Here is a 13,475-nt window from a genome sequence, read left to right on the forward strand (position 1 = left end):
CTGTAAGCAGACACTCCACTGGTCTCACTCCTTCAGGAGCAAGGGAGAATCAAGAAAACAAGATATAAGGGAAAGATTAGTCCAAAGGACTAATGGACCACAACTACCACGGCCTCCACCAGACTGAGTCCAGTACAACTAGATGGTGCCCGGCTACCACCACTGACTGCTGTGACCAGGATCACAACAGAGGGTCCCGGACAGAGCTGGAGAAAAATATAGAACAAAATTCTAACTCACAGAAAAAGACTAGACTTACTGGCCTGACAGAGACTAGAGAAACCCCGAGAGTATAGCCCCTGGACACCCTTTTAGCTCAGTAATGAAGCCACTCCCAAGGTTCACCCTTCAGCCAAAGAACAGACAGGCCCATAAAACAAAACGAGACTAAAGGGGCACAACAGCCCAGGGACAAGGACTAGAAGGCAGAAGTGGACAGGAAGGCTGGTAACAGGGAACTCAAGGTGGAGAAAGGAGAGTGTTGACATGTTGTGGGGTTGTTAACCATTGTCATAAAACAATGTATACTAACTGTTTAATGAGAAACTATTTGTTCTGTAAACCTTCATCTAAAGTACAATAAAAAAAATTTTAAAAAAAGGTCAGAAGGATGGGACTCTGTCATTAAATCAGAGTGTGTATTTTAGTACTGTTTGTAGACTGTTTCACAAGGCTTTAGGTTACCTTAGCAACAAAACCAAGGCCACAGTTAGTCATCACTTTCCAGTTATTCTTATTGGCCATCCTTCTTCCTCCAAGGAAGATGCCCAAGTACAGTTCAGCCCGTGTTTTTATCCAAACACTTCAACGCACTCTTGTCCCATTTTCAAGTTAATCAAGTTCTTAGAGTAATTCTTGAACATCACCACCAATGTGCTCACACTTACTCTGTGTCCTTCTAGCTCCCCAGGACGACACATTAAAGATGTTCTCCAGCGACAAGGCAGATGATGCCCCATCTAATGCCAAGGTAAGGTTGCCAATCTTTGTCTGAGAAGGGTTGCTTTCCAGGCTTCTTTCTTTTTCAACTGAGTCCAGGTATGAGATCCTCACTATGTACATTATAGACGATATGTACTGTTTTCTTTGGGAGTCCAACGGAAAACTCTTACCAACTGATACCTGAGTCAAGAGAGCATTCAAAAATGATAGCTCCAGCTCATAAATTATGGGATGGAGCCTTTTCCTCACTAGCACTCTCCCCTTGGATTCAGAATTTTGTAACTGCCGACCCAAATGGGCTAGAGAGAGACAAGTCCTCCAGGAAAACCCTGTGCCTTTCCTTGGGTGTCATCTCTTTCTTTTGGGTCCTTGAACTCCACCACTGTCTGATATCTGGTTTTCTAAAGTCAAAAACAGAAAGAAATGTGCAAACCATACCCAGCATGATGTGATCCTCATAGCTTTTTTCATTTCTGTAATTGTAGGTGGCCTCAAGAGCAAGTCAAAATGGTATGTAATCTGGAATCAGCCAACTCCTATGGAAAAAATATAGATAAGGAAAGTAGGGTTTTCTTGCTGGGTCAGTCTGGAGAACTACCCTGATTCCAGTTCCTGGTAGGAATGAGGGTTGGGGTGTAGTGAAAGAAACTGATTTTCCAGGTGAAGATCAGGTCAGCAAACTATTCTACAAGGACGGGCAAGAAAGGTTACATCTTCCTCATCTTTGGATCTCTAGAACTCCATTCTTTTAAATTAATTTCATTTATTAATTAATTCAGTTAACTAAAATAAAAATATCACTAAATCACACTAGTCATATTTCAAACGTCCAAGAAGCTTATATGCTGGTGGTTGCTGTATTGGACAATGCACAGAGAACATTTCCATCATCTCAGAAGGTTTCCTTGGGCAGGTGCTCTGAGCCTAGTGCAGGGTCTGTTCAGGGAACTCATCTAACCCAATGTGCCCCTAAAAGTTGGAATTTCGGGTTGATAAGATTGGGGTCAGAGCTAGAATGGCCCAGTGGAAACAGGGAAGTGACAGTGAAAGGGCAGTCCTTCACTTCCTTGCTCTCATCTTAAGGTTTGCAAACTGTGAGCATTGGCATGTTGAGGTTCTCTAACTCCACAGAGCCCACGGAAGGCCTGAGAAGCCAGGGGAAGGAGCGGTGGTGTTCTTAAGTCAGCCAGCATGGCCTCAACTGGGGTAGGGAGGAACGGTGTGCCATTCTCTCTCTTTCTTGATGTTTATGTCTCTATAAAGATTGGGGTGCAGACAGGAGGTATGACTCTAGCAGTGACAAAGAAGACACTCAAGGTAGGTTCCAATGGGAGACGGTTACTGGGAGCACTCTGGTTACTCCTGCTGCTTCAGAAACTGAAGGAAGAGGGAGGGGTGAAGTCAAAGAAAAAGGAAATATGAGTGGAGGTCTCTTTTGCTCTTTTCATATTTTATTTACATAATAGTAAGACAAGTTATATCCATGGGCTTTGAGTGTGAAATGTTTGAAATCATCTTTTCCTGCTTTGCTATTTCAAGATTATCATTCCCACAAGACCTGCCATCACTGCCACTCCCAGACATCAAAGCCTGAGATTTGCTGGTTTCCCGTCACTTGGGATTTGAGTGCAGGAGACTCTGTGTTGGGTTTTGGTGTTGACTGACGATGTGGGATATCTGGTGGGTCACAACTATCTCACAGGCACATAGTTGACCCTGGAGACAGAGTCCTTGCAGTGTGTGCCAGGTGGAGGGTGAGAGGTCGGCCCTTTCCCTTCTGCAATTTCAGGTCTTGTAGCAGTGCCTTCATGTCTGTCACTGTCCACTCCTGCTTTAAAGGTCACTCCCAGGCTGAAGAGGTAAAGAACATTTACTCTGGGCACACGACACGTGCTCCGTGCCCTGGAGTAGTGAGGAGCGAAATATAACCTGGAGTACATTTCTAGCCTCCACTCCTCACCCAAATCACAAGTCCTAGTTTGAATAACAGAACCAGAATTTCCTTCCATTTGAGAGGCTTCTGTTCAGCTGCCCCGAGACACTCCAGTGCCAGCAGGACTCTAGAGGACGTGTGTGATGGGGCTGTTGGGCTTGCATCACACGCTTGCTGTCACAGTCCACAGACCTGGTCCCCTGAAACTGACCACGCCCAGGACAGAGCCTCTGGGCAGCAGGGCTGGGAAGGGGCTCCCCTCTGAACTCACCACTGCAACCACATAGGTCAGCCCCTGTTCCCCACACTCCAGTAACATCCCACTCAGCTACCTTTCCTCAGGCCTGCCCAGGTGTCCTCACCTTTGAGTCCTCTCAAGGTTTGGTGCAAACCCTTCAGGTAGTTTTTATTTCTGTGGCCATCCCTGCTGTAGCAGCCCTGTTGCCTCACTTGTAGACTAAGGGAAACTGGACAAGTCACTTTACCTCTGATCTCACACTCACCCCCTCTAATGGGCAAGAAAACTTATGGGGTTGTTGTGAGGATCAAACGTCTCCCAAGTTCCTAAGTCACCACAGGCACAGAAGAGTCACTCGATAAGTGGGTTTGATTGTTGCTCTCTCCCACAAGGCTGCACATAACCCCTGACCATGACAGGTGCTCCCTGGGTAGGATGGATTGTTTAACTGATCAATGGATTGATTATACATGTTCCCAAATTGAAGAACCATGTGATTGGAGGAGGTTGATGGGGGAAATGAACTGGGCAGGAATTAGGAGAAAAAAAAGAGGCAGGAAGTAGTGAGAGCAGGGTGGAGGAGGCAGGAAAGGCAATGTCGTGCACAGGGTCATGGAGATAGTGGCTGCCTTCTTGGAGGAACAAGAGGACATGCCATTGCTTCCTGGTCGAAGTTATACAATGTCAGGTAAGGAAAAGTACGCTGGAGGTCCGAGAACCCCTCCCTCAGGGCAGAGGTGAAGCCATGGAGGCCCCAGGAGAGGAGAGATGAGGACAGAGTCGGGTCCAGAGGTCAGGGTACAACCAGCCATGAGCAGCAGGGGCCCAAGTTCTCACCTCAACACTGACTCTCCCTTTCCCTTCCCGAGGCCACACCATCATTGTCACTGCCCTGGTCCACTCAAAAGCTAATTTCTCGGAATCTGAGGAGGAGAAGGAAAACAGCATTCTCCCTGAAATGTGAGCATGGAAGGGGTAGGATAGGGTGGGGGGAGGCAAATAAGTTCCCATATGAGCCACTGCTTCCCTAACTTTCATTTTGGCACTTTAGGGAAAGCAACACAACCAATACAGGGATTCTGGGTGGTGTACATGGAAGAGATAACATTACAAAAATAAGTTTAGGTAAGTGAAGAGAATACGTTCCCTGGGGAAGGGATACCCATTCCATAGAAGGTCCTAAGGGTGGTTAGGCCTTGGGCCTAAGGCTAAGCTGTCCGATGGCTGCAGTAATTCAGAGAAGAGGGCTGTAGGGTGCCCATGTGCATAACTGCAGGGGGTGCGATTCACAATGAATTATTTGTGAAGGGTGTCCCGAAATTGTTCAACTTTGTCCTATGCAGAAGCCAACCTGCCCTCCCAACCCCCTTAGGGTCAGCATGGAGCACCCAGTTAACTACTGAGGGTGCTGAGAACCTGTGAGGTGCCCTGATCTCCTCCACTCCAGGCACCTGGGAAAGCGGTAGGGGAATCCAGAGGCACCTCAGGTGCAAGCAGCATAGCTCACCTGGCTCTGCTCGGCTCTGCCTCCCTGGGGGCGTGTGGTCATCCCTGCCATCAAGTAGGGGACCCTGTAGGATCCAAGCCTGACTGGTAGCTGCCCAAGCTCTTGGGGCCCTCAGCCTCTGGGGAGACCTGCTGAGGGCCAGGGTCACCTCAGGGCACTGTTTATCAAGCTGAGGTTCTATAGAATTTCTGTACTTTTTTTTATAAATTCAAACAAAACACAAAAATCTGAAGAAAATTCAATGCAATGATCACACAGAATGAGAACAGGGGGTAGCATGACAAGTTACCTATGTTCCTGTTACTGATTTTTCAATTTTGTAAATAAAAAAATAGAACTGGTTTTAATACATATTAAAAAGCAGTGTCTTCTGTAACCTCTACATGTTGGAATATAGTAAATCCATAAAAGTTGTTTTCATTACCATAGCATAATGATTTTTTTAAATTGAAAGGCATAGGCAAGATTCGGTGTTAGTCTTAGAAAGAAAAATGATCACCATGGGGAAAGGGAAGAGTTCCAGGAAGCTGTCCATGCGTAATGTGAAGATCTCATGACTGGATAGTATTGATGTACAGGTGGCGGGGGCAGAGTCATCACTTCTACACAGTTCCATCAGATCACTCAAATGACCCAGGTGTGTGGGGCTCTGCCATTTCATCCTGGATCCCACAGTCCTCTTTCTGCTGTAGTATTTTCACTGAAGGCTGCCCGGCTGAGTGCTCAGGTGTAATTGTTTTGGGGGACATTTAGAGGCACCTCTGCCCTCAGCAGAGAGCAGCAAACAGGCCTCCGTGCCCTGTTGACTTGACCCCTGAGAATCAGAGGAACCCAAGGTGCCTCTCCAGGGCCTAAGGAGCTTTCTGAGTCCTGCAGCCCACCCCAGCATGCCCCTCCTCCGTCCCTGTCAGTGACTCCCCGCTGATTCCGGCCCGTGTTCGTGTCACAGATTCCGGACTTGACTCAAGTGGTGGTGGGGACCTGAATGCATCAGCCTTGTCTAGATGAAGCTGCAGCTGCCCGTGTGTTTTTGTCTAATGATTTTTATTTATTAGTTTATTTTACGTTTTATTCCTAAAATTATTATATTTACATTTCTTATTGTTTATTTCAATCATGGGTATTCTTTGTTTTTTGTAGTATGAGTCATTTAGTGGTTATGAATTTTCAGTTTATTTTACATTTATCTATTTTCATGGGGATACAGTTTTAGCTATAGCAATTTATATTAACTTCCTAGTGTTATTAAGGAGCCCTGGTGGTGCAATGATTAAGCGCTCGGCTGCTAACCTAAAGGTTGACAGTTCAAACCACACAGCAGCTCCTTAGGAGAAATAGCCAGCGATCTGCTCTGTAAAGATTACAGTCAAGAAAATTCTATGGGGCAGTTCTACTCTGTCACATGGGTCAGTATGAATCAGAATCAACTCAGCGGCTCCAAACAACAACAGTTTTATTAGTTTATTTCTCGTTTGTTAGAGTCCTAGTCATATGCGTGGGGTTCAAATCATGTAAATGTTAATACATATGACAACTGTAATACAAAGACTGGGAGTTATAAGAAATTTATATGGCTGTAAAGCTTCTACATTTTACTAGAATTGGTAAAATATTAACTCTAACGTTTGGTATATCTATTTGTTATCCCCAGAGCAATCTCTAAAGACAATTCCAAACCCACTCAACAAAAATTGGGTAACTTCAATAGTCCTCTGGGAGATAAATAAAGCAGTTGAAAACATAAATATAACAATAACACATATTTACATGCAGGTTTTTGTGTGAACAAAAGTACTCATTTCTCTTGGGTCAATACCTAGGAGAGGGATTGCTGGCTCATATGGTAAGTATGTCTCTCCAGGTCTGCCCTCTCGCCACCATGCCCCCATCCTAGCAGGATCTGGGCAGGTCTCCACAATGGGCCACGGGAAAGAGCATGACGACCTACAAGTGTCTGATCCTTCCCCTAGCCTGCTGCAGGGCCGGCTCCTCCACCAGCTGCCCTTCCAGCCCCAGCGTTAATCCACAGCTGAAGAGACAAGAGAGGAAGCAGGACTCCCTAGGCCCAGTGGCTGTCCTGGAATCTGCTGGAGCCGCCACCCCTGTAAATCCTTTGTACTGGAGAAGCCCAGCTCACCACGTCCCCACTTCTCCTCACTGTCAGCGTCCCTTTCAAGCACCTCTTCATGCTCACTGCCCTCAGCCCGTCACCTTGATGTCCCCCTCCTTCCTCCCTCTGGCAGGCACTGACATGGCTGACCTATCTGGTAGGCCTCCTGTCCTTCCCTGCTCCCTTCCTCACACCAGGTGTGGGCTGCGAGATGGGGAGCCCAACTCCTGACTTACCTGCTCCTCCAGCTGCTGCTCAGTCCCTTCCTCCTTCATGTTCAAGCCCATTTGGGGGGCCCTCTGAAAGGGGAGGAAGGCCCTTTGTATCCCAGGGCCTCAGTCACAACCGCAGCAGATGCCAGTTCTGCCCTCCCTGCTGATCCCAGCACCTGCAGAATGGAGTCACCTACACCCAGGAGTGTACATTCCCCCATCTCCTTCTCACAGATCCCCCTCCAATCAGGGTTCCTAGTGCCCCTCTCTCTACCAGCCCACCAACTGCTGCTTCTACAGTCAGTTCCAGCCCCTCAACCACCACATCTGCAGACTTGACCTCCCATTGTACTTCTGACATTGGGGTCACCGACATGGACACTACTCCCCGCTCCCCTGACATGCAGTCATTCTCAATCTAATCAGTCTTTTTAACAGCTATATCATAAACCAAGCATGAAGGAACCAGTGTCCTATTGACAGATCTTTAGGATGCTTTTGGACTTTGCCTATTACAATGGATATATTTGAATATATGTCTTTGTACACTGTTACCAGTGCCTGGCATATGTGAAATCAACCTCCCAGGAGCCAAATGATGTACTTATGCAGTAAAAAAAAAAAAAAAAAAACCATTGCCTTCAAGTTGATTTCGATTCATAGCAACCCTATAGGACAGAGTAGAACCACCCCACAGAGTTTCCAAGGAGCACCTGGTGGATTCAAACTGCTGACCTTTTGGTTAGCAGCTGTAGCACTTAACCACTATGCCATCAGGGCTTCCACTTATGCAGCAGGTACTAATATTATCCCCATGAGACAGATGAGCACTTTGAATATTTCCCAGTAGGAGGACTGCTCATTGGGAGAACTGCTGCCAGCTGTTACTGTGATGGGGGTGAGCTGGACAACAGAGGATGATCCAATGGTCTTATAAGCCTCTGTCAACCAAATGTCCCACTTTGCCTTGGACAGGCCTGTTCATAGCTGTTTCTCACATAATTATGGACAGCACCTCCTTTTACTTTAAAAGTGTCTCTGTAAGGCCGTAATTACATGGCCAATCACTAGAACAGGGAAGCTTGGAGTAAACAGAGGGCTATGACCATCCAGAGACACTCACCTGCCCCTGCCTTCCTTTCAGAGAACAAGAGACATCAGGTGACAGTCAGACACACCACGGAGGAACTTGGACACCCTTAACAAACTCCCACAGTCCCATATGGAAGGTCAACAGGGAGACCTAGACGACATGCGGCTTTAGCCAGCGATAGCATCTCTCTTTGCAGGAGCCGGGTGGGAAGTGGCAACTGCCCAGCAGCCAGCAGACATGGCAGATAATGACACCTTCTCCATGCTGGCGTCCAGGTGCTGGAAACCTTCCCTCCTGTCATCGAGATCTTCTGGAAGCACTCCAGCAGCCAGAGCAAGCCTTTCTCTATCAACTCCAATGACTCCAATCCTGACCTTGAAAGAGAAGACTGAGGAGAAGGGAGTGGCCTGTGTGGAGGATCGGCCCTGCCATCAAATGGGAACCTTCTAAGAGCTCACCAGGCACAAAACTCTCTAGAGGGGCCACATGACCACTCAGCTTTGCTAGGCTCAGCCTTTACTTGAGTTAAAAAGTGGTCAGGAGTAAAAAAAAAACTTTCAGTTTCCATAGGTACGCTTTGGCATTAATAAGGGGCGGGGGAGGTGAATGGAACAACAGTGGGTTTTTTTTTTTTTTTTTTTGCTGAAATTTCAGTACCAAACCAGCTTCATTAGGAATCACTTTATAACAGAGAACCATTCAGGGTTGGGGGCACTTCTGAGGTCATCTTGAATTATTAAGGCAGAAAATCAATCAATTTTATATATAATCCCTCATGTTGTAGATACAGAATCTGAGAAGCAGAGGGATAAGGACACGTCCAAGTCCCACTACGAGTTAGGAATCAAGTCAGGACTAAATCCCTTGACTCCTCCAACTTCTAACCTGACTTCTTTCCTCTATACCACATTGACCCTAAGGCTAAAAACTTCAGACTTGTGAAAAATTATTTCATACACACCCTTCAAGTTTAATACAAGAATATCTCACAGAGTACATGTTAAGCAGGAATTGATGGAAAACCAATTGAGATGTTCCAGCAAACGCATGCAGCGCTGCAGATGCTCACTCATCTATGCGAAGAAATTTGGAAGACAGCTACCTGGCCTACTGACAGGAAGAGATCCATATTTGTGCCCATTCCAAAGAAAGGTGATCTAACAGAATGCAGAAATTATCAAACAATATCATTAATATCACACACAAGTAAAACTTTGCTGAAGATAATTTAAAAACAGTTGCAGCAGTACATTGACAGGGAACTGCCAGAAATTCAAGCCAGATTCAGAAGAGGACGTGGAACAGGGGATACCATTGCTGAGGTAAGCTGGATCTTGGCTGAGAGCACAGAATACCAGAAAGATGTTTACCTGTGCTTTACTGACTGTGCAAAGGCATTCGATGCAGATCATAAGAAATTATGGATAACACTCCGAAGAAGGGGAATTTCAGAACACTTAATTGTGCCCATGCAGAACCTGTACATAGACCAAGAGGCAGTCATTCGAACAGAACAAGGGGATACTGTGCAGTTTAAAGTCAGGAAAGGTGTGCATCACGGTTGTATCCTTTCACCATACTTATTCAATCTGTATGCTGAGCAAGTAATGTGAGAAGATGGCCTATATGAAGAATGCAGCATCAGGATTGGAGGAAGGCTCATTAACAACCTGCAATATGCAGATCACACAACCTAGCTTGCTGAAAGTGAAGAGGACTTGAAGGGCTTACTGATGAAGATCAAAGACCACAGCCTTCAGTATGGATTGCACCTCAAAATAAAGAAAACAAAAATCCTCACAATTGGACCAATAAGCAACATCATGATAAACGGAGAAAGTATTGAAGCTGTCAAGGATTTTGTTTTACTTGGATCCATAATCAACACCCACGGAAGCAGCAGTCAAGAAATCAAAAGACGCATTGCATTGGGCAAATCGGCTGCAAAGACCTCTTTAAAGTGTCAAAAAGCAAAGGAGCACTTTAACGACTAAGGTGTGCCTGACGCAAGCCATGGTGTTTTCAATTGCCTAATATGTATGAGAAAGCCAGGCAATGAATAAGGAAGATGGAAGAAGAATTGATGCTTTTGAATTGTGGTGTTGGCTAAGAATACCGAATATACCATGGACTGCCAAAAGAACAAACAAATCTGTCTTGGAAGAAGTACAACCGGAATGCTCCTTAGAAGCAAGGATGGAGAGACTTCATCTCAAGTACTTTGGACATGTTATCAGGAGGGACCAGTCCCTGGAGAAGGACATCATGCTTGGTAAAGTAGAGGGTCAGCAAAAAAGAGGAAGACCCTCAACAAGATAGACTGATGCAGAGGCTGCAACAATGGGCTCAAGCATAGCAAGAATTGTGAGGATGACACAGGACCAGGAAGTGTTTCATTCTGTTGTACGCACGGTCACTATGAGTCAGAACCAACTCGACGGCACCTAACAACAATCAAAACATAATTGTTTAGTTTACTTACTTGTCACTGAAAACAATTATCTCAGCAGAAATATTAAAGAATCTAAGTAGAAAATAAATTTTCAATTTAATGAAAAGATTCTTCTTAGAATTTTATCAACAACTTTGCCAATAAGAAGGTATACTGGAAAACACATATTAAATTTGTTCTCTGCAACCATACATCCCACCACTTCTGTAGTGAGATGGTTCTCTTGTGTAATATCACATCAATTGACCACTAAAGTAACAATCAGATATTAAAACAGGTTAGTTTCAGCATCTCTGAGAGAAAAATACAAGAGAAATGGAAGATTCCCCACAAAAACACATCAACTTTAATGAAAAGCAATATTTAAAAAAATTTCAGTTTATCTAACACCTGTAACTCTAATATGCATGACTCAGATGCAGGGGGAGGGGGAGAATCCACTTTCCTCACTGCTTTTAACAAAGTGGAAACATCTGGAATGTAACTCAACATCTAAATCCTCAGCTAGTTCTGAGCTCTTATCACTAGAACTCAAGACTCAGCAAACGTATTTTCCTCCTAAAAGCTAACTTTATAACAACTATTTCTAGTCTCTCTTCACAGTCTTTCCCCCACCCCACTCCCATTACTACAGCTCTGAGATTTCCTGATAAAAGTGCAGACCGTGATTTGCATTATTCAAAAATAGTCAGCAAATGAACACACTGCTAACTTATCTACCACCTTGGAGGCGGTTCTCCAAACAAGGAAAAGAGAGGGCTCAGAAGCTCACTGAAATTCAAGTACACATGCATCCAGTTCAAGTACACACTTTTACTTTCAGTAAAAAGCCTTTACTGAATCTTTACTGAAAGCTCCTTCACTTCTATCACTCATTAACTGTTTAATCCCACGCTGAAACTGATTATCGTCCAAAGTTTAAGTTTGTAAGCTTTTGGGGCATTTTCTTGAATTCATGCACCATGTACCTTTTTAAAAAGCCAATAACTTTTAGTCCACATGACTTCACAGAAACAGAGAACATTAACTTAAAAATCTCTACCCAAACTGAAACATGATTGTTTTCAAACTGTGCTCTAAAAGAAACACTTTCGTGAAAATCGATGTTTGCTAACCAAACAACATCATTAGAATTATCTTTTTCATCCACAGAAGGCGCGCCCACACAGAGTTCACCGAAAAACTGATGTGGTTCTCTGTTAGAAAATTGATGCGGTTTAACAAGGCATAGAAACTCGACCTCAATTACGTCAGAGTCTAATGACCCAGCAATCATGGAATTCTTAGTGAATGTCAATCTATTATGGCAAAAATATGGCGATTACTAGAGGGTGCCTAACAGAATAGAAGGTCAAGTTGCTTACCTTGTGCGAAGGGAGCACAAGGAATGCTCCTCCCCTCTGGCTTCTATGATTATGACAACAAATCTGAGCTTGATGGTGCAAAAGGAACTATCCTAGGTCACGCAAGAAACCCAGCTGTCATCATAACACCTGTCATTTTTCATCACTTGCCCAAACACACGCTGAAACTTGCTCTGTTGTGCCAGTGGCCTCGTTGTGTCTACAGAAGAGGAACAGGAATTATGTTAGAATACCACCAAACTGAAAGCGTTACTTTCACAAATGAAAAACTGCAAGAAGGAAAAATAGAATGGCATGGTATTTTGTCTAATCTCCTAAATAGTAGCCAAACTTCAAATCTAAATTTCCTTTAAAAGCACATGCCCAGAGCAACTTCTAGTTTCTCACTTCCCTCCTTCCAGAATTCCCTCAGCCCACCTCTCCCCCATATGACTAGTTCCACGTACTGTTGCTGGAGGGTCTGGAGATCCCTGGGGCTTGCAGGTCCCAAAAGGTTACTCCCTACTCTACCCTCCCCCACTCTGTTCCCCATGCACCCAGGCACCCGCTCAGCTGGGTCCCTTTCCCATAGGGACACTCTCCTTGCTGAATCCCTGCCTTCTTTCTCCAGACCCAGACCTCAACTCCTGTCCATGCCTGGAAGGCTTAACCCAGAGAAACTCCAAGATCTCAGAGGAATCAGATAAAAAGATAGTGGCCTTGTGGATTGTTGCTGTGTGCCATCAAGATGATTCCAATTCATAGCAACCCTATCTGACAGAGTAGAACTGACTCAGAGGGTTTCCTAGGCTATAATCTTTTTGGGAGCAGATTGCTAGGTGTTTTCTTCCATGGAGCCACTGTGGGTTCAAACCACCAACCTTTGGGTTAGCAGCCAAGCACTTAACCATTGTGCTACCAAGGCTCCTTTTAAAATACTTTACCTCTGCAAATGTTACAAGAACATATGACAATGTGAACATATTTATAGGGCCTTTCTCAGGGCCTCAGAAGGGTTCCACGTAAGGGAGAGGCCATGAAGCTTAAACTTAAGGATTCTGGAGACATACTGACAAGGCAGTGCACATGCCCCAGCCTGTGAACCCAGCACTCAGTGCAGGGCCCATCACTGCACTGATAGACAGGTTCAACCAATTCCATGGGGCAATTTCCTTAAATTATGAAATAAGTAGTCGGAATGTCATGCTTTTTGATGATGTAAGACATTTGAGGTTTAGACATGACCTTCAAGACGCGCCTCTTCCTTCTAGAAGATGTAATTATTTTGCTGCATGAGGTGCCCAGGACTTCATCTCTGGAAAACACTACTGGGAGATACCTGTGGACAACTCTTGCGACTGGGGTCGAGGAGTCTGAAAGGATTCCTGGAAGAGGAAGAACAGCTCCCTAGAGGACATGTTTCTTCTTTTATGTGTGAAGGAGGATAATTGTGACAATCTCTTGACCACCTCCCCAGTGTCTTCTCAGTATATAGAGAAACCTCTGGGTCAGGTTGGTATCTTTGGATTTTGACAGTGCAGGTGTGAGTTTTGTTAATGTTGCCCAGAGTCCCCTCATATGGAAGTACTCAATTTGATTCTTCAATTTCCTGCTCAGGCCCTTCTTCTACACTGGCCACACGTGA

General features: G+C 45.0%; 1 long non-coding RNA gene and 1 pseudogene across 1 annotated transcript; both read left to right on the plus strand.

The window, feature by feature from the left end:
• The first annotated feature begins 563 nt into the window (after positions 1 to 563).
• Positions 564 to 2,547, plus strand: LOC111818993 (uncharacterized). Its single transcript, XR_002824522.1, has 3 exons — positions 564 to 970; positions 1,428 to 1,452; positions 2,206 to 2,547. It is a non-coding gene; the product is annotated as an uncharacterized LOC111818993 (long non-coding RNA).
• Positions 2,548 to 3,725: 1,178 nt separating this feature from the next.
• On the plus strand, positions 3,726 to 13,475 carry LOC105756412 (tripartite motif-containing protein 43B-like; annotated as a pseudogene).

The sequence above is a fragment of the Trichechus manatus genome, unplaced genomic scaffold (genome assembly GCF_000243295.1).
Source record: "Trichechus manatus latirostris isolate Lorelei unplaced genomic scaffold, TriManLat1.0 scaffold00061, whole genome shotgun sequence".
NCBI classification, from domain to species: domain Eukaryota; kingdom Metazoa; phylum Chordata; class Mammalia; order Sirenia; family Trichechidae; genus Trichechus; species Trichechus manatus.